At 49.1% G+C, this 17,831-nt stretch overlaps 1 protein-coding gene across 24 annotated transcripts in view; it reads left to right on the top strand.

Annotated features, from left to right (window-relative positions):
* LOC140717693 (neurexin-2-like) overlaps positions 1 to 17,831 on the top strand; it is a 1,248,008-nt gene that overhangs the window by 17,442 nt on the left and 1,212,735 nt on the right. The window lies entirely within an intron of this gene.

Raw genomic sequence — 17,831 nt, 5'->3', positions numbered from 1 at the left:
TGCATTCGGAACTGTCAGTATTTACCCGTCGCAATAGATGTGGCCTCAGCAGTCTGCTGACACACTCCGAAAACCTCCACACGTTGCTCCGAAGCCAAGTGAATCAATTTGTCTAAGTGACTCAGTGGTGGGTCTCTGGTCTCTGAGTCAGACGTGCGGTTTGTTGGGTTTCATTTCACGAGGACAGAGAAAGCTTCCCAACTGCCTGGATCAGAGTCAAGGAGCTGAGAGGCGAGGCTTGGGCTGTTCTCTGTGCAATGGTGGAGCTTGAAAGGAGTCAAAGAGAGGCACAGACGGAGGAGACAGTAAATTTGCTGTCCAGTAAATTTGGGTTAGTAAATTTACTGATGACACAAATGTTGAGGGTGTTGTGGATAGTGTGGAGGGCTGTCAGAGGTTACAGCGGGACATTGATAGGATGCAAAACTGGGTTGAGAAGTTGCAGATGCAGTTCAACCCAGATAAGTATGAAGTGGTTCATTTTGGTAGGTAAATACGGCAGAATATAGCATTAATGGTAAGATTCTTGGCAGTGTGGAGGATCAGAGGGATCTTGGGGTCCGAGTCCTCAGGACACTCAAAGCTGCTACGCAGGTTGACTCTGTGATTAAGAAAGCATATGGTGCGTTGGCCTTCATCAATCGTGGGATTGAGTTTAAGAGCTGAGAGGTAATGTTGCAGCTGTATAGGACCCTGGTGAGACCCCACTTGGAGTACTGTGCTCAGTTCTGGTCACCTCACTACAGGAAGGATATGGAAACCATAGAAAGGGTGTAGAGGAGATTTACAAGGATGTTGCCTGGATTGGGGAGCATGCCTTATGAGAATAGGTTGAGTGAACTCAGCCTTTTCTCCTTGGAGCGATGGAGGATGAGAGGTGACCTGATAGAGGTGTATAAGATGGCAGAATATAGTGTTAATGTTAAGACTCTTGACAATGTGGAGGATCAGAGGGATCTTGGGGTCCGAGTCCATAGGACACTCAAAGCAGCTGCGCAGGTTGACTCTATGGTTAAGAAGGCATACAGTGCATTGGCCTTCATCAACTGTGGGATTGAGTTTAAGAGCCGAGAGGTAATGTTGCAGCTGTATAGGACCCTGGTGAGACCCCACTTGGAGTACTGTGCTCAGTTCTGGTTGCCTCACTACAGGAAGGATGTGGAAACCATAGAAAGGGAGCAGAGGAGATTTACAAGGATGTTGCCTGGATTGGGGAGCATGCCTTATGAGAATAGGTTGAGTGAACTTGGCCTTTTCTTCTTGGAGTGACAGAGGATGAGAGGTGACTTGATAGAGATGTACAAGATAATGAAAGGCATTGATCGTGTGGTTAATCAGAGGCTTTTTCCCAGGGATGAAATGGCTAGCACGAGAGGGCACAGTTTTAAGGTGCTTGGAAGTAGGTACAGAGGAGATGTCAGGGGTAAGTTTTTTACTCAGAGAGTGATGAGTGCGTGGAATGGGCTGCCGGCATTGGTGGTGGAGACGGATACGATAGGGTCTTTTAAGAGACTCCTGGACAGGTACATGGAGCTTAGAGAAATAGAGGGCTGTGGGTAAAGCCCAGATAGTTCTAAGGTAGGGACACGTTCGGCACAGTTTTGTGGGCTGAAGGACCCGCTGTAGGTTTTGTGTGTTTCTGTGCAATCTCTCTCCCCAGGCTTGACTGTCTCATAACCGAGGGCTTGCAGGGAACAACATGGAAGGGATGGAGGTACTCTGAGAGCAAGCCTAGACTCGATGGGCTGAGTAGCCTCTTATGTCGCAACTTCATAAAACTCCAGTTAGGCTGCCTGCAGAGTTGTTTCCGGTGACAGGAAGGGTGTCGAGGATTTGGAGGGGTTCACCAGGGTGCTGCCTGGATTAGAGGGCATGAGCTGGAAGGAGAGGCTGGACGAACTCGAGCTGTTTGCTGTGCTGCAGCAGAGATCTGATCGAGCCTTATAAAACTGGAGGGGCAGAGACAGACGATCAGAGTCTTTTTCCCTGAGTGGAAACATCAAGTGCTAGACGGCGTGCATTTACGGTGAGGGGAGGTAGGAGATGTATGGGCAGTTTCTTTTAAAACAGACAGCCCGGGAAGAACCTGAATTCAAAACTGAACGGGGCTGCAGTGCATTTAAGTTTAAGTGTAACTTAATTTTAATTTAGATACAGCACAGTAAGAGGCCTTTCTGGCCCAATGACCCACAGCACCCAATTACACCAATTAACCTCCTAAACCGGCACCCCTTTAATTGTAGAGGAAACCGGAGCACCCAGTGGACCCCGTGGCCACAGGGAGAACCTGCAAACTCCTCACAGGCAGTGATGGGAATTGAACCCGGTCACTGGTACTGTAAAGCGTTGTGCTAACCACTACACTACCGTGCCACCCTCAAGTCCCTAGGGCTCCCATGTCCCTTTGCACCTCTGATTTCTGAATTTGGTCCCCGCTTAGAAAACGATTTGTGCCACATTGTCACATGTTCTGAGATACAGTGAGAATCTTGTCTCGCTCACTGTTCATACAGATCAGATCATTACACAGTGCATTGAGGTGGAACGAGGGAAAACAATGACAGAATGCAGAATAGAGTGTCACAGTTACGGAGAAAGTACAGTGCCGGGGGATAATAAGGCGTAAGATGGAAATAACGTGGAAAATGTGTAGTTTGTGTGGTTGATGATTGGCTTGTTCAACTTACTTGTAAATGTTTCGTCACCATATGAGGAGACGTCATCAGCGTGCTGTTAGTACTGGTCAATCAAAACCCCCACTTTGGCACTGAAACGTTTGCCCGTAAATTGCCAAGATCGGAGAACAACTCAACCCAAACAAGATTGCAAGATCACAATGATGTAGAGCCAGCTCGGCATAAACACGCGAGAGTCTGCAGATGCTGGAAGTCCTGGGCAACACACCCACAAAATGCTGGAGCAACTCAGGGGGTCAGGCAGCATCTGTGGAGGGGGGCAAACAGTGGACGTGTCAGTAAACACCAAAGGGTAAGACCATAACGAGGAAGATTGTGAGGTCAACAGTCCATCTTACTGTACGAGGGGGACCATTGAATGTCTTACAACAGTGGGGTAGATGCTGGTGTCTCGGAGGCTGTGAGGAAGAAGTGGGCAGAGATGCTGTCTCCGGCTCCCAGTCGGCGTGTCTAGCACTGCGGCATTCTGTCCTCACTGTGCCAAGACATCCCGGGGTGGGGGGTGTGGGCAGGAGATTCGCTGAGCACTGGTTTCTCTCTAACACCACTCTCCACAGGCGCAGAGGGGCGATGCGGATACACGAGAGACAAGGTCGCAGGAGGAATTGATGCGGAAAGCCAGTGTCTTGTATCCTATTGATCAGTTAATAGATTGAGAAACTACTGTCAACGAATCTCCGAGGCCTGACGGTGATAGGCTGCATTAAAAAATTGGCAGCTGAGCTATCAATCTGTGTTACCAGAGGGGCATCTTTTTTCAGTCTTGATGAAGGTTCTCGGCCCTCAGCACCTCCACGGATGCTGCCTGACCTGTTGTGTGTGTTGCTCTGGATTTCCAGCATCTGCAGAACCTCCCATGTTTACCTGGGAAATATCTCCTCTGCCTTCCCCCATCTTCCTAATCTGGCTCTTCCCTCTTTTCTGCCCTGCTGAAGACGCCTGTCCCAAAACATTGACTGTTTATTCCCCCTCTGTAGATGCTGCCTGGCCTGCTGAGTCCCAGCAGCATTTTGTGTGTGTTGCTCTGGATTTCCTGCATCTCTTGTTTTATTTGGAGAGAGGCGGGCAGGTTTTAGATTCACTTGTCTCCAGTGCACCGCAGTCAGGCCTGATGCTGTGACCTCCTCGATGTTGGAAAAACACAGGCAGATTGAGGACACGGTGGGGGGGGGGGGGGGGGGGACGACAAATGCTGGAATCTGGAGCAACACTCACAACACTGGAGGAACTCAACGGGTTGGGCAGCTTTTGTGAGAAAGAGAAAATTGTCAATGCCTCGGGCCAAGGTCCTTTGTCAGGACTGGAAAGGAAGGGGAAGTAATCAGAGTAGGAAGGTGGAGGGGCGGAGGAAGGAGTACAAGGTGGCAGGTGATGGGTGAAACCAGGAGAGGGGGTGAAGTAGAGAGCTGGGAAGCTGATTGGAGAAGGGGGAATCTGATAGGAGGGGGTAGAAGACCATGGGAGAAAGGGAAGGAGGAGGTGCACTAAAAGGAGGTGACGGGCAGGCAAGGGGATAAGTTGAGAGAGAGCAACTGAATGGGGAGTGGAGAAGGAAGTTTGGGAAATCGATGTTCATGCCATCAGGCTGGAGGCTGTGCAGATGGAATGTAAGGTGTTGCCGCCCTAACCTGAGTGTGGCCCCATCGTGACAGCTCAGGGGGCTGTGGATTTCCAGACTCTGCAGATTCTCTCATACCTGTGCAGATAAACAGTCAATGTTTCAGGCTGAGACCCTCCATCTAGACCCAGCTGGGGTCCACAGACCCTCAGTTAAAGGTATCAGCCCGTGGGAGCCCATGATCCAGGCTGATCCAAGGGAGATGCTGCCAACTCCAGGGGCACTTTGGCCGCGTCTGCGAATCTGTGTGGGGTTTGCGCATTCTCCCCATGACCGTGTGGTTCCCTCCCACATTCCAACCACGTGCGGGGTCAGGGGGTTAATGGGCTGGTGTGAGTTGCTCCCTGGCGTGTGTGTGAGGGGCAGAATCCGGTGGGATTGAGTTTAAGGACCGAGAGGTAATGTTGCAGCTGTATAGGACCCTGGTCAGACCCCACTTGGAGTATTGTGCTCAGTTCTGGTCGTCTCACTACAGGAAGGATGTGGAAACCATTGAAAGAGTGCAGAGGAGATTTACAAGGATGTTACCTGGATTGGGGAGCATGCATTATGAGAATAGGTTGAGTGAACACCGGCCTTTTCTCCTTGGAGTGACGGAGGATGAGAGGTGACCTGATAGAGGTGTATAAGATGATGAGAGGCATTGATCGTGTGGATAGTCTGAGGCTTTTTCCCAGGGCTGATATGCTTGCCACAAGAGGACACAGGTTTAAGGTGCTGGGGAGTAGGTACAGAGGAGATGTCAGGGGTAAGTTTTTTACGCAGAGAGTGGTGAGTGTGTGGAATGGGCTGCCGGCAACAGTGGTGGAGGCGGATACGATAGGGTCTTTTAAGAGACTTTTGGATAAGTACATGGAGCTTAGAAAAATAGAGGGCAATGGGTAAGCCTAAGTAATTTCTAAGGTAGGGACATGTTCAGGACAGCATTGTGGGCTGAAAGGCCTGTGTTGTGCTGTAGGTTTTCTATGTTTCTAACAGTCACACAGCACATAAATAGGCCCTTCGGCCCATCCGGTCCATGCTGACCAATGTGCATGCCTCAGCCAGTCCCATCTGTCTGCATTCCCTGTATCATCCGAACCTCCCTGACCCGTATACAACATTACTTCATCAGCAGTTGGCCCTCAACCTGCCTCTGCGGGAGTGAGTTCAACACTCTCCGGGACAAATGGGGAAGGGGGTAGGGGCTGAAAGGGGTTACTGAGACAGGGAGGGGTGTAGGGGCCGGAGGGGGGTTACAGAGACAAGGAGGGGTGGAGGGGGTTACAGAGACAGGGAGGGGTGTAGGGGTGGAGGAGGTTACAGAGACAGGGAGGGGTGTAGAGCTGGAGGGGGGTTACAGAGACAGGGAGGGGTGTAGGGGTGGAGGAGGTTACAGAGACAGGGAAGGGTGTAGAGCTGGAGGGGGGTTACAGAGACAGGGAGGGATGTAGGGGCTGGAGGGGGTTACAGAGACAGGGAGGGGTGTAGGGGTGGAGGGGGTTACAGAGACAGGGAGGGGTGTAGGGGTGGAGGGGGTTACAGAGACAGGTAGGGGTGGAGGGGGTTACAGAGACAGGGAGGGGTGTAGGGACCAGAGGGAGTTACAGAGACTCGGAGGGGTGTAGGGGCTGGAGGGGGTTACAGAGATGAGGAGGGTGTAGGGGATGGAAGGGGTTAGAGAGACAGGGAGAGGTGTAGGGGACGGTTTACAGAGATGGGGAGGGGTGTAGGAGTCTGATTCACGTTTGAATGTTAATATCGACTGGACTGTCCTTGTTTCGAACACTTTAAGTCTTGGCTGTGAAGAGCAACGTTGCATTTCAGCTGATGAGGTGAGTAATGTTGGCTGACAGAGAGACTGGGGATTGATTTACAATTAGTGACTGGGGGGGCGGGGGGGGGATTGATGGAGGAGGCTGGAAAAGAAACACTCATATACCTCTCCCCACTCGACAGACAGGAGGAGTCTCCTGATCTGGGTAACTGAGACGGGAAGTTTGGTTAGCATGGACTAGTTATTTCCATGCTGTGTGACTCTGTAGCTTTATGGCCGGTACAGCGGATCACAGCAGATCCCCAGCCTTACTCCTGCCCATTCTCCCCTCATCTCTGAGCTCCGGAATTCCAGCTGCGTTATTCCGCTGGGGCGCTGTGTTCAGGTCACGAGGCCGTGTTACAACTGTATAGGTAAGCTTAAAGTTGAAGGTTAAATTTACTGTCAAGGTACCTTTACTGCCCCGAGATTCATTTCCTTGTGGGCATTCTCAGTAAGTACAAAGAAGCACGATAGTATCAGTGAAAGACCACACACGGCAGAGCCAGACAAACTACCAGTGTGCAGAGGGCAACTAACTGTGCAAATGCCTAAAGAAATAATAATTATTATTCTAATGAATAAATATATATACACATATATACACACATATATATATATATCCCGAGCATGAGATCAAGACTCCTTAAATGACTCCAAACGTTGTGGGAACAGATCAGTGTTGGGGTGAGAGAAGTTATCCCCTTTGATTCAAGATCCTGATGGTATGATCCACAGCTCAGACCGGCAGGGAGAGGGCACTGACTCCTGGGATCTGTACTGTGATTTGGAAGGAGTGTTTGAAGTCTAAGGCAGAATGGGAGTGGGGATGCTTCCCATCCTGGGAAGATCCGGGACAGTTTGGAAATGCTGGGTCATCTAGTGAAGGACAAAAGCTTTTTCCCTCTAGAAGATGGTGGGTCCTCCTCAGTGGAGGGGGTGAGTGAGTGTGTGGATCTTTGTAAGATTACAGGAGGAGAGTGAGAGTGAGGGAGTGTGTGGATCTTTGTAGGAATTACAGGAGGTGGGGTGAGGGTGAGTGAGTGTGTTGATCTTTGTAGGATTGCAGGAGGAGGGGTGAGGGTGAGGGAGTGTGGATATTTGTAGGATTACAGGAGGAGGGGTGAGGGAGGAGGGTGTGGATATTTTGTAGGATTACAGGAGGAGGGGTGAGGGATGTGATATTTGTGGGATTACAGGAGGAGGGTTGCGGGTGAGGGAATGTGTGGATATTTGTATGCTTTCAGGAGGAGGTGTGAGGTTGAGGGAGTGTGTGGATATTTGTAGGATTACAAGGGGAAGGTGTGCGTGAGGGAGGTGTGTGTGGATGTTTGTATGATTACAGGAGGGGTGAGGGAGGAGTGTGTGGATATTTGTATCATGACAGGAGGAGGGATGAGGGACCATGTGGTAATTTCTTGGATTACAGGAGGAGTGGGTGGTGAATGTGTGGATATTTGTAGGATTACAAGGGGGTGAAGGAGGAGTGTGTGGACATTTGTAGGATTACAGGAGGAGGTGTGAGGGAGTGTGTGGATATTTGTAGGGTTACAGGAGGAGGGGTGAGGGAGTGTGTCAATGTTTGTATGATTACAGAAGTGGGGTGAGGGAGTGTGTGGATATTTGTATGCTTTCAGGAGGAGATGTGAGGGTGAGGGAGGAGTGTGTGGATATTTGTGGGATTACAGGAGGAGGGGTGGGGGATGAGAGTGTGGATATTTGTGGGATTACGGGTGGGGGACAAGTGTGTGGATATTTGTGGGATTACAGGAGGAGGTGTGAGGGTGGGGGAAGAAGGTGTGAATATTTGTAGGTTTACAGGAGGAGGGTGAGGGTGAGGGAGTGTGTGGATATTTGTAGGATTACAGGAGGAGGGGTGAAGGTGAGGGTTTGTGTGGATATTTATAGGATTATTGGAGGAGTGTGGAAATTTGTAGGACTATAGGAGGACGGGTAAGTGTGAGGGAGTGTGTGGATATTGGTAGGATTACAGGAGGAAGGATGAGGGTATGTGTGGATGTTTTGTAGGATTACAGGAGGAGGTGTTGGGGAAGAGTGTGTGGATATTTGTAGGATTTCAGGAGGGGATGAAGGAGGAGTGTGTGGACATTTGTAGGTTTACTGTAGGAGGGGTGAGCGAGGAGTTTGTGGATATTTGTAGGATTACAGGAGTAAGAGTGAGCGTGAAGGTGTGTGTGGATGTTTTGTAGGATTACAGGTGGAGGGGTGAGGGTGAGGGAGTGTGAGGATATTTGTAGGATTACAGGAGGAGGGGTTGGGGAGGAGTATGTGGATATCTGTAGGATTATAGGAGGAAGGGTGAGGGTGTGTGCGGATGTTTCGTAAGATTACAGGAGGAGTGTGGAGGTGGAGTGTATGGGTATTTGTAGGACTACAGGAGGATATGTGAGGGAGTGTGTGGATATTTGTAATATTACAAGAGGGGGTTGGGGAGGAGTGTGTGGATATTTGTAGGATTACAGGAGGAGGGTTGAGGGTGTGGGAGTGTGGATATTTGTAGGATTACAGGAGGAGGGGTGAGGCAGTGTGTGGATATTTTGTAGGATTACAGGAGGAGGGGTGAGGGAGGTGTGGATATTTTGTAGGATTATAGGAGGAGGGGTGAGGGAGGTGTGGATATTTTGTAGGATTATAGGAGGAGGGGTGAGGAAGTGTTTGGATATTTGTAGTATTACAAGAGGGAGTTGGGGAGGGGTGTGTGAATATTTGTAGGATTACAGGTGGAGGTGTGAGGGTGAGAGAGTGTGAGTATATTTGTAGCATTACAGAAGGATGGGTGAGGGAGTGTGTAAATATTTGTACGATTACAGTAGGGGGTTGGGGGAGCAGTGTGTGGATATTTGTAGGATCACAGGAGGAGGGTTGGGGGAGGAGTGTGTGGATATTTGTAGGATTACAGGAGGAGGGTTGGGGGAGGAGTGTGTGGATATTTGTAGGATTACAGGAGGAGGGTTGGGGGAGGAGTGTGTGGATATTTGTAGGATTACAGGAGGAGGGTTGGGGAGGAGTGTGTGGATATTTGTAGGATTACAGGAGGAGGGTTGGGGAGGAGTGTGTGGATATTTGTAGGATTACAGGAGGAGGGTTGGGGAGGAGTGTATGGATATTTGTAGGATTACAGGAGGAGGGTTGGGGAGGAGTGTGTGGATATTTGTAGGATTACAGGAGGAGGGTTGGGGGAGGAGTGTGTGGATATTTGTAGGATTACAAGAGGAGGGTTGGGGAGGAGTGTGTGGATATTTGTAGGATTACAGGAGGAGGGTTGGGGAGGAGTGTGCGGGTATTTGTAGGATTACAGGTGGAGGTGTGAGGGTGAGGGAGTGTGAGTATATTTGTAGCATTACAGGAGGATGGGTGAGGGAGTGTATAAATATTTGTACGATTACAGTAGGGGGTTGGGGGAGGAGTGTGTGGATATTTGTAGGATTACAGGAGGAGGGTTGGGGAGGAGTGTGTGGATATTTGTAGGATTCCAGGAGGAGGGTTGGGGGAGGAGTGTGTGGATATTTGTAGGATTACAGGAGGAGGGTTGGGGAGGAGTGTGTGGATATTTGTAGGATTACAGGAGGAGGGTTGGGGAGGAGTGTGTGGATATTTGTAGGATTACAGGAGGAGGGTTGGGGGAGGAGTGTGTGGATATTTGTAGGATTACAGGAGGAGGGTTGGGGGAGGAGTGTATGGATACTTGTAGGATTACAGGAGGAGGGTTGGGGGAGGAGTGTGAGGATATTTGTAGGATCACAGGTGGAGGTGGGAGGGTGAGGGAGTGTGAGTATATTTGTAGCATTACAGGAGGATGGGTGAGGGAGTGTATAAATATTTGTACGATTACAGTAGGGGGTTGGGGGAGGAGTGTGTGGATATTTGTAGGATTACAGGAGGAGGGTTGGGGAAGGAGTGTGTGGATATTTGTAGGATTCCAGGAGGAGGGTTGGGGAGGAGTGTGTGGATATTTGTAGGATTCCAGGAGGAGGGTTGGGGGAGGAGTGTGTGGATATTTGTAGGATTACAGGAGGAGGGTTGGGGAGGAGTGTGTGGATATTTGTAGGATTACAGGAGGAGGGTTGGGGAGGAGTGTGTGGATATTTGTAGGATTACAGGAGGAGGGTTGGGGGAGGAGTGTGTGGATATTTGTAGGATTACAGGAGGAGGGTTGGGGGAGGAGTGTGTGGATATTTGTAGGATTACAGGAGGAGGGTTGGGGGTGGAGTGTGTGGATATTTGTAGGATTACAGGCAGAGGATTGAGGGTGAGGAAGTGTGTGGATATTTGTAGGATTACAGGCAGAGGATTGAGGGTGAGGAAGTGTGTGGTTGTTTGTAGGATTACAGGAGGAGCTCCCACGACCCATTAAAGCCACTAGTTACGTGCGTCTCAAATAACCTTTGACAACCAGCTCCAGCTCCTGGTCTGCACCTGTGGCTTGGCTACTACGTCTGTCAAGCCGTTTTCTCTGAAAGTCGGGTTACTGCTGCCTTTATGGGCAGATGGGGCTTGTCAGCCGTGGTTGGCAACTTATCTCGCAGGAGGAAAACTCAGATTCCACACCTCTGCTGCCTCGTGGCCACACTCACTCATGGGGAGGGCTTCGGGAGTAAACGCTGAGGGAAAAATCCAGTGTTGGGGTTCCTAAGGCAGTCCTTTGTAGAATTCTACGCTGACTGCCAACCCTTGTGAGGCCGCTGATGCCAGTCTCTATCGGTGTCTGCCAGTCCTTTGGGTTCAGCTGCTGCGTCGAGAGGGGAAGTTTGCTGCCCGGGCCACAGCTTGCGGTCCATATTGTATTGCCCTGGCTTACTGAAACCTAGACAGCCAGGACACAGTACCCACTGTCAAACCCAAGCCAACGGGGGGGCTGCCTCGGGAGGGATGAAGAGTTGAGATCAGCCCTGACCTGTCGAGTGATGGGAGTGGTTTGATGAGCTGAGTGCTGGACGGTATCAGATCGATCGAGCGGTGAATCTACAGGATCTCCTTCGCATGGCGGTGGATCGACGGGGTCTCTTTTGTGCACACGCTCTTGAGCGCTCGTGTACTTTGGTCTCGATGGGCTGAGTTTGTCTTTCCCACGCTGTGAGCGTGGACTGTTCCGAACACGATCAAGTTAGTACATTTAAACAGACCGATCTGTCGTCGTCCTAGCTCCGAGCAGGCGGTCATCGGCTCCTCAGTTGTGAGAATGCTTGCTCAGGCTCGGTGGAAAGGGCAGATGTTAGCATGGTGGTTGGTGAAACGATCGTCGTCGCCAGCAATCAGGACAGGGGTTCGATTCCCGCTGCTGTCTGGAAGGAGATGGTACTTTCTGTCCCCGTGACTGTCCAGGTTTCCTCCGCGTGCTCTCGTTCCCTCTCACATTCCCGAGGGTTGGGGTTAGTGAGCTGTGACCACGTTCTGTTAGTGACACTTGTGGGCTGCCCCCAGCATGCCCTCAGACTGTGTTGGTCTTTGACACAAACGACACAACTCACTGTAAGTTTCAGTGTAATCTCGTCTTTAATCTCTGATAAGGCGACAGTTTTGCAACTAGATAGATAGATAGATAGATAGATAGATAGATACTTTATTCATCCCCATGGGGAAATTCAACTTTTTTCCAATGTCCTATACACTTGTTGTAGCAAAACTAATTACATACAATACTTAACTCAGTAAAAAATATGATATGCATCTAAATCACTATCTCAAAAAGCATTAATAATAGCTTTTAAAAAGTTCTTAAGTCCTGGCGGTTGAATTGTAAAGCCTAATGGCATTGGGGAGTATTGACCTCTTCATCCTGTCTGAGGAGCATTGCATCGATAGTAACCTGTCGCTGAAACTGCTTCTCTGTCTCTGGATGGTGCTATGTAGAGGATGTTCAGAGTTTTCCATAATTGACCGTAGCCTACTCAGCGCCCTTCGCTCAGCTACCGATGTTAAACTCTCCAGTACTTTGCCCACGACAGAGCCCGCCTTCCTTACCAGCTTATTAAGACGTGAGGCGTCCCTCTTCTTAATGCTTCCTCCCCAACACGCCACCACAAAGAAGAGGGCGCTCTCCACAACTGACCTATAGAACATCTTCAGCATCTCACTACAGACATTGAATGACGCCAACCTTCTAAGGAAGTACAGTCGACTCTGTGCCTTCCTGCACAAGGCATCTGTGTTGGCAGTCCAGTCTAGAACCAGCGGTATTTGTGACATGGGGTCTCTTGTGAGGAATTTCTTTAGCCAGGGGGTGGTGAATCTGTGGAGTTCTTTGCCACAGATGGTTGTGGAGGTCATGTCACTGGGTGGGTTTAAAGTGGAGATTGATGGGTTCTTGATTAGTCAGGATGTCAAAGGTTACGGGGAGAAGGCAGGAGAATGGGGTTGAGAGGGATAGTATGGAATGGCAGAGCAGACTCGATGGGCTGATTGGCCTAATCCTGCTTCTGTGTCTCCATGTCTTATGGCATGCTTTAACCAAGAGGAGAGCTTGTGGGTGGGGCAGGGTGGGGTTTGTACCGCACGGGAAGGATCCGAGATTCCCGGACCCAGCCGGCTCGGCACGGTGGGCTGCCCACATATCAAGGGCTGAACCTGAGGATCATTCCCCGGGCAGCCGTGTGGTCCGCCGGTTGTAGTGGTTCAGATGACTCAGGGATATCTGAATCATTTAATGTCAGGCTCCCATCTCTCATTTGCACTGCTAACTGCTTTGATATTTATAACTTGTTAGCTTGACTTCTCACAGTCATCTGCAGATTTGATTTGATTTGATTCTAACAGCCAGTCGTCCCCCCCAGTGAGGTCTATGCCCACCCTCTATATAGCATCCCCTTGATCATCCCATAGACCACAAGACATAGGAGCAGAATTAGGCCATTCAGCCCATCAAGTCTGCTCCACCATTCCATCATGGCTGATTTACTATCCCTCTCAACTCCATTCTCCTGCCTTCTCCCCATAACCTTTGATGCCCTGACTAGTCAAGAATCTATCAGCCTCTGCTTTAAATACACCCAATGACTTGACCTCCTCAGCCGGCTGTGGCAATGAATTCCACAGATTCCCCACCCTCTGGGTAAAGAAATTCCTCCTCATCTCTGTTCTGAAGGGATGTCCTTCTATTCTGAGGCTGTGTCCTTCTGGTCCTAGACTCCCCCACTATAGGAAACATCCTCTCCACATCCACTCAATCTGTGTCCTCTGGTCCTAGACTCCCCCACTATAGGAAACATCCTCTCCACATCCACTCTATCTGTGTCCTCTGGTCCTAGACTCCCCCACTATAGGAAACATCCTCTCCACATCCTCTCTATCTGTGTCCTCTGGTCCTAGACTCTTCAATGATAGGAAACATCCTCTCCGTGTCCCCTCCCCCTTCATTTGTCCAAACTCCAGACCCAGAGCCATCAAATACTCTTGTGCATTAACCCTTTAATTCCCATGGACCACCTCTGCACACACTCCTCGCCCTGCTCCTGTCATCGTTTTGCTGGCCCTGGTCTAGAACATCAGAACATAAGAACTAGGAGCAGGAATCGGCCATCTGGCCCATTGAACCTGTTCCACCATTCAGTGAGCTCATGGCTGATCTGGCCATGGACCCAGCTCCACCTACCTGCCTTTTCCCCATCACTTTTAATTCCCCTGATATGCTTAATCTATCTAACTGTGTCATAAATATATTTACTGAGGTAGTCCCCACTGTTTCCCTGGGCAGAGAATTCCACAGATTCACCACTCTTTCAGAAAAGCATTTCCTCCTCTTCTCCGTCCTAAATCTGCTCCCCCGAATCTTGTGATTATATCCCCTAGTTCCAGTCTCACCTGCCAGTAGAAACAACTTTCCTGCCTCTATCTTATCTATCCCTTTCGTATTTTTATCTGTTTCTTTAAGATCTCCTCTCATTTTTCTGAATTCCAATCACTGTGGTCCCACTATCTCCTCATGGGCTAACCCCTTCTTCTCCAGAATCAACCCAACGAACTTCCTCAGCACAGCCTCGCGAGTTGTACATCTCTCCCCAAGTAAGGAAACCAGGCCAATTTATGACAAGTGCATTGAGGTACAACAAGGGAAAAGATTAGCAGAAACACACGAGATTCTGCAGAGGTTAGAAATGCAGAGCAACACACATGAAATGCTGCAGGAACTCAGCAGGTCAGGCAGCATCTATGGAGGGGAATAAACAGTTGACATTTCGGGCTGAGACCCTTCATCAGGACTGGAAAGGAAGGCTTCCCTCCCCCAAGCTTATTTTGCTTCAGCCCCTTTCCGTTCAAGTCCTGATGAAGGGTTTCACCCTGAAAACGTCTGTTTATTCCCCTCTATAGCTCAGCTGCCTCACTTGCTGGGTTCCTCCAGCATTTGGTGTGTGTTGCTTTATCTGACCATGGGTGAGTAGTCCAGGGCTGCGTACAGTACACCAGGTGCACCCACACACCAGAATGGTAGCACAAGCTCCCTGCTCTTAAATTCAATCCCTCTAGCAATGAAGATTGTTCTCTCCATCTACTCTCCAGCACGCCTGCATCTCCCCGCCTCTTGCTCTCCTCCTCAAAGCCCCACTCTGCGGCCAAGACCTGGGACACCAGGCCCACTGTTTGCTGACATGTGTCTGATCTTTTATTGGGTAAGGCCCCTTGGGAGGTTTGGCTCTGTTCCAACTCCAGTGGAAATGGAGGTCGCTACTAATGCTTTTGTACTGCGAGCTGATGAACATGGCTGGTGAACAGGAGCGAGTGGAATATTTCAGGTCAGAGCAATGTTGCAGAGATGGTTTGCCAGTCCGTGGCCACTTTATTAGGTCGAGGAGTGGAACCCAGAGAGGCCTCCGCTTCCAGGTTTGATGTGCTTGTGTCCTGAGATGCTCTTCTGTAATGGGTGATTATTTGAGTTACTGTTGCCTTCCTGTCAGCTTGAACCAGTCTGGCCATTCTCTTCTGAACTCGCTTATTAACAAGGCGTTTTCACCCACAGTTCACTGGATGTCTAATGATTCTCGCACCATTCTCTGTAAACTCCAGAGACTGTTGTGCGTGAAAATCCCAGAAGGTTAGCAGTTTCTGAGATACTCAAACCACCCCATCTGGCACCAACAAAGTCACTTAGATCTCATTTTTCCCCCCATTCTGATGTTTGGTCTGAACAGCAACTGAACCTCTTGACCGTGTCGACATGCTTTTATGCAGTGAGTTTCTGCCAGACGATTGTGGATTAGATATTTGCATTGACGAGCAGGTGTACCGAATGTACAGACCATTTGGCCCATTCACATCATGTTGGAATTCTGTTCCACTCAACCCTCCTCCTTTGGTTTTTGTAACTTGGAATACTGCGTTCAGTTCTGTTCACTTTGTTAATAGGAAGGATGTGGCAGCTTTAAAGAGGCTGCAAAGGCGATTTTCCAGGACATAGACAGGATGAAGAACTGGACTGAGAAGTGGCAGATGGAGTTCAACCCGGAAAAGTGTGAAGTGATTCACAATTGGGAGGTCGAACTTGAAGGCAAGACACTGAATTCCTGGCAGTGTGGAGGAACAGGGGTCCATGTCCAAAGCTCCCTCAAAGTTGCCGCTCATATTGACAAGGTGGTTAAGAAGGCATTTGGTGTGTTTGCCTTCATAAGTCATGGCCTTGGAGGAAAGTACAGGAGAAGTACAGAGGATAAGACGTGGGACAATAGGACCAATCAAGTGTGACAGTGGAAAAGTGTGTATGGAACTGGAGAAATAGCAGAGGTACTTAATGAATTCTTTGCTTCAGTATTCACTATGGAAAAGGATCTTGATGATTGTAGGGATGACTTGCAGCAGACTGAAAAGCTTGAGCATGTAGATATTAAGGAAGAGGATGTACCAGATGTACTTTGGAAAGCATCAAGTTGGATAAGTCGCCGGGACTGGATGAGATGTACCTCAGGCTACTGTGGGAAGCGAGGGAGGAGATTGCTGAGTCTCTGCAATGATCTTTGCATCGTCAATGGGGACAGGAGAGGTTCCAGAGGATTGGAGGGTTGCAGATGTTGTTCCATTATTCAAAAAAGGGAGTAGAGATAGCCCAGGAAATTATAAGCCAGTGAGTCTTACTTCAGTGGTTGGTAAGTTGATGGAGAAGATCCTGAGAGACAGGATTTATGAACATTTGGTGAGGTATAATATGATTAGGAATAGTCAGCATGGCTTTGTGAAAGGCAGGTCATGCCTTTCGAGCCTGATTGAATTTTTTGAGGATATGATTAAACATGTTGATGAAGGTAGAGTCGTAGATGTAGTGTATATGGATTTTAGCAAGACATTTGATAAGGTACCCCATGCAAGGCTTATTGAGAAAGTAAGGAGGCATTGGATCTAAGGGGATCTTATTTTGTGGATCCAGAACTGGCTTGCCCACAAAAGGCAAAGAGTGGTTGTAGAGAGGTCATATTCTACGTGGAGGCCGGTGACCAGTGGTGTGCCTCAGGGATCAGTTCTGGGACTCCTACTCTTTGTGATTTTTATTAATGACATGGATGAGGAAGGGAAGGGATGGCTTAGAAAATTTGCTGATGACACAATGGTTGGGTGTGTTGTGGATAGTGTGGAGGACTGTCAGAGGTTACAACGGGACATTGATAGGTTGCAAAACTTGGCTGATAACTGGCAGATGGAGTTCAACCCAGATAAGTGTGAAGTGGTTCATTTTGGTAGGTCAAATATGATGGCAGAATATAGCATTAATGGTAAGACTCTTGGCAGTGTGGAGGATCAGAGGGATCTTGGGGTCCGAGTCCATAGGACACTCAAAGCTGCTACACAGGTTGACTCTGTGGTTAAGAAGGCATACAGTGTATTGGCCTTCATCAATCATGGGATTGAGTTTAAGAGCTGAGAGGTAATGTTGCAGCTATATAGGACCCTGGTCAGAACCCACTTGGAGTATTGTGCTCAGTTCTGGTCGCTTCACTACAGAAAGGACGTGGAAACCATAGAAAGGGTGCGGAGGAGATTTACAAGAATGTTGCCTGGATCGGGGAGCATGCCTTATGACAATAGGTTGAGTGAACTCGGCCTTTTCTCCTTGGAGCGTCGGAGGATGAGAGGCAACCTGATAGAGGTATATAAGATAATGAGAGGCATTGATCATGTGGATAGTCAGAGGCTTTTTCCCAGGGCTGAAATGGCTAGCATGAGAAGGCATAGTTTTAAGGTGCTTGGAAGTAGGTACAGAGGTGATGTCAGGTGTAAGTTTTTACGCAGAGAGTGGTGAGTGTGTGGAATGGGCTGCTGGCAACAGTGGTGGAGGCGGAAACGATAGGGTCTTTTAAGAGACTCCTGGATAGCCACATGGAGCATAGAAAAATAAAGGGCTATGGGTAAAGTCTGGGTAGTTCTAAGGTAGGGACATGTTCGGCACAGCTTTGTGGGCCGAAGGGCCTGTATTGTACTGTAGGTTTTCTATGTTTCTATGTCAGAGGTAGGTTTTTTACACAGAGTGGTGGGTGTGCGGAATGTCCTGCCAGAGGTGGTGGTAGAGGCACATACATTAGGCACATTTAAGAGACTCTTAGATATAGACGCATGGATGATCGAACAATTGAGAGTTATGTGGGAGGGAAGAATTAGATTGATCTTGGAGTGGGTTAAAAGTTTGGAGGAATATCATAGGCTGAAGATCCTGTACCATTCTATCGTCTCTGTTCATCTGCGACTCTCCTCAGAATATATCAAAGTGTTTGTCAGTCAGTGCAGC

This window comes from Hemitrygon akajei, chromosome 28 (assembly GCF_048418815.1).
Source record: "Hemitrygon akajei chromosome 28, sHemAka1.3, whole genome shotgun sequence".
Taxonomy (NCBI): Eukaryota; Metazoa; Chordata; class Chondrichthyes; order Myliobatiformes; family Dasyatidae; genus Hemitrygon; species Hemitrygon akajei.
This window is presented reverse-complemented; position numbering and strand designations above follow the sequence as displayed.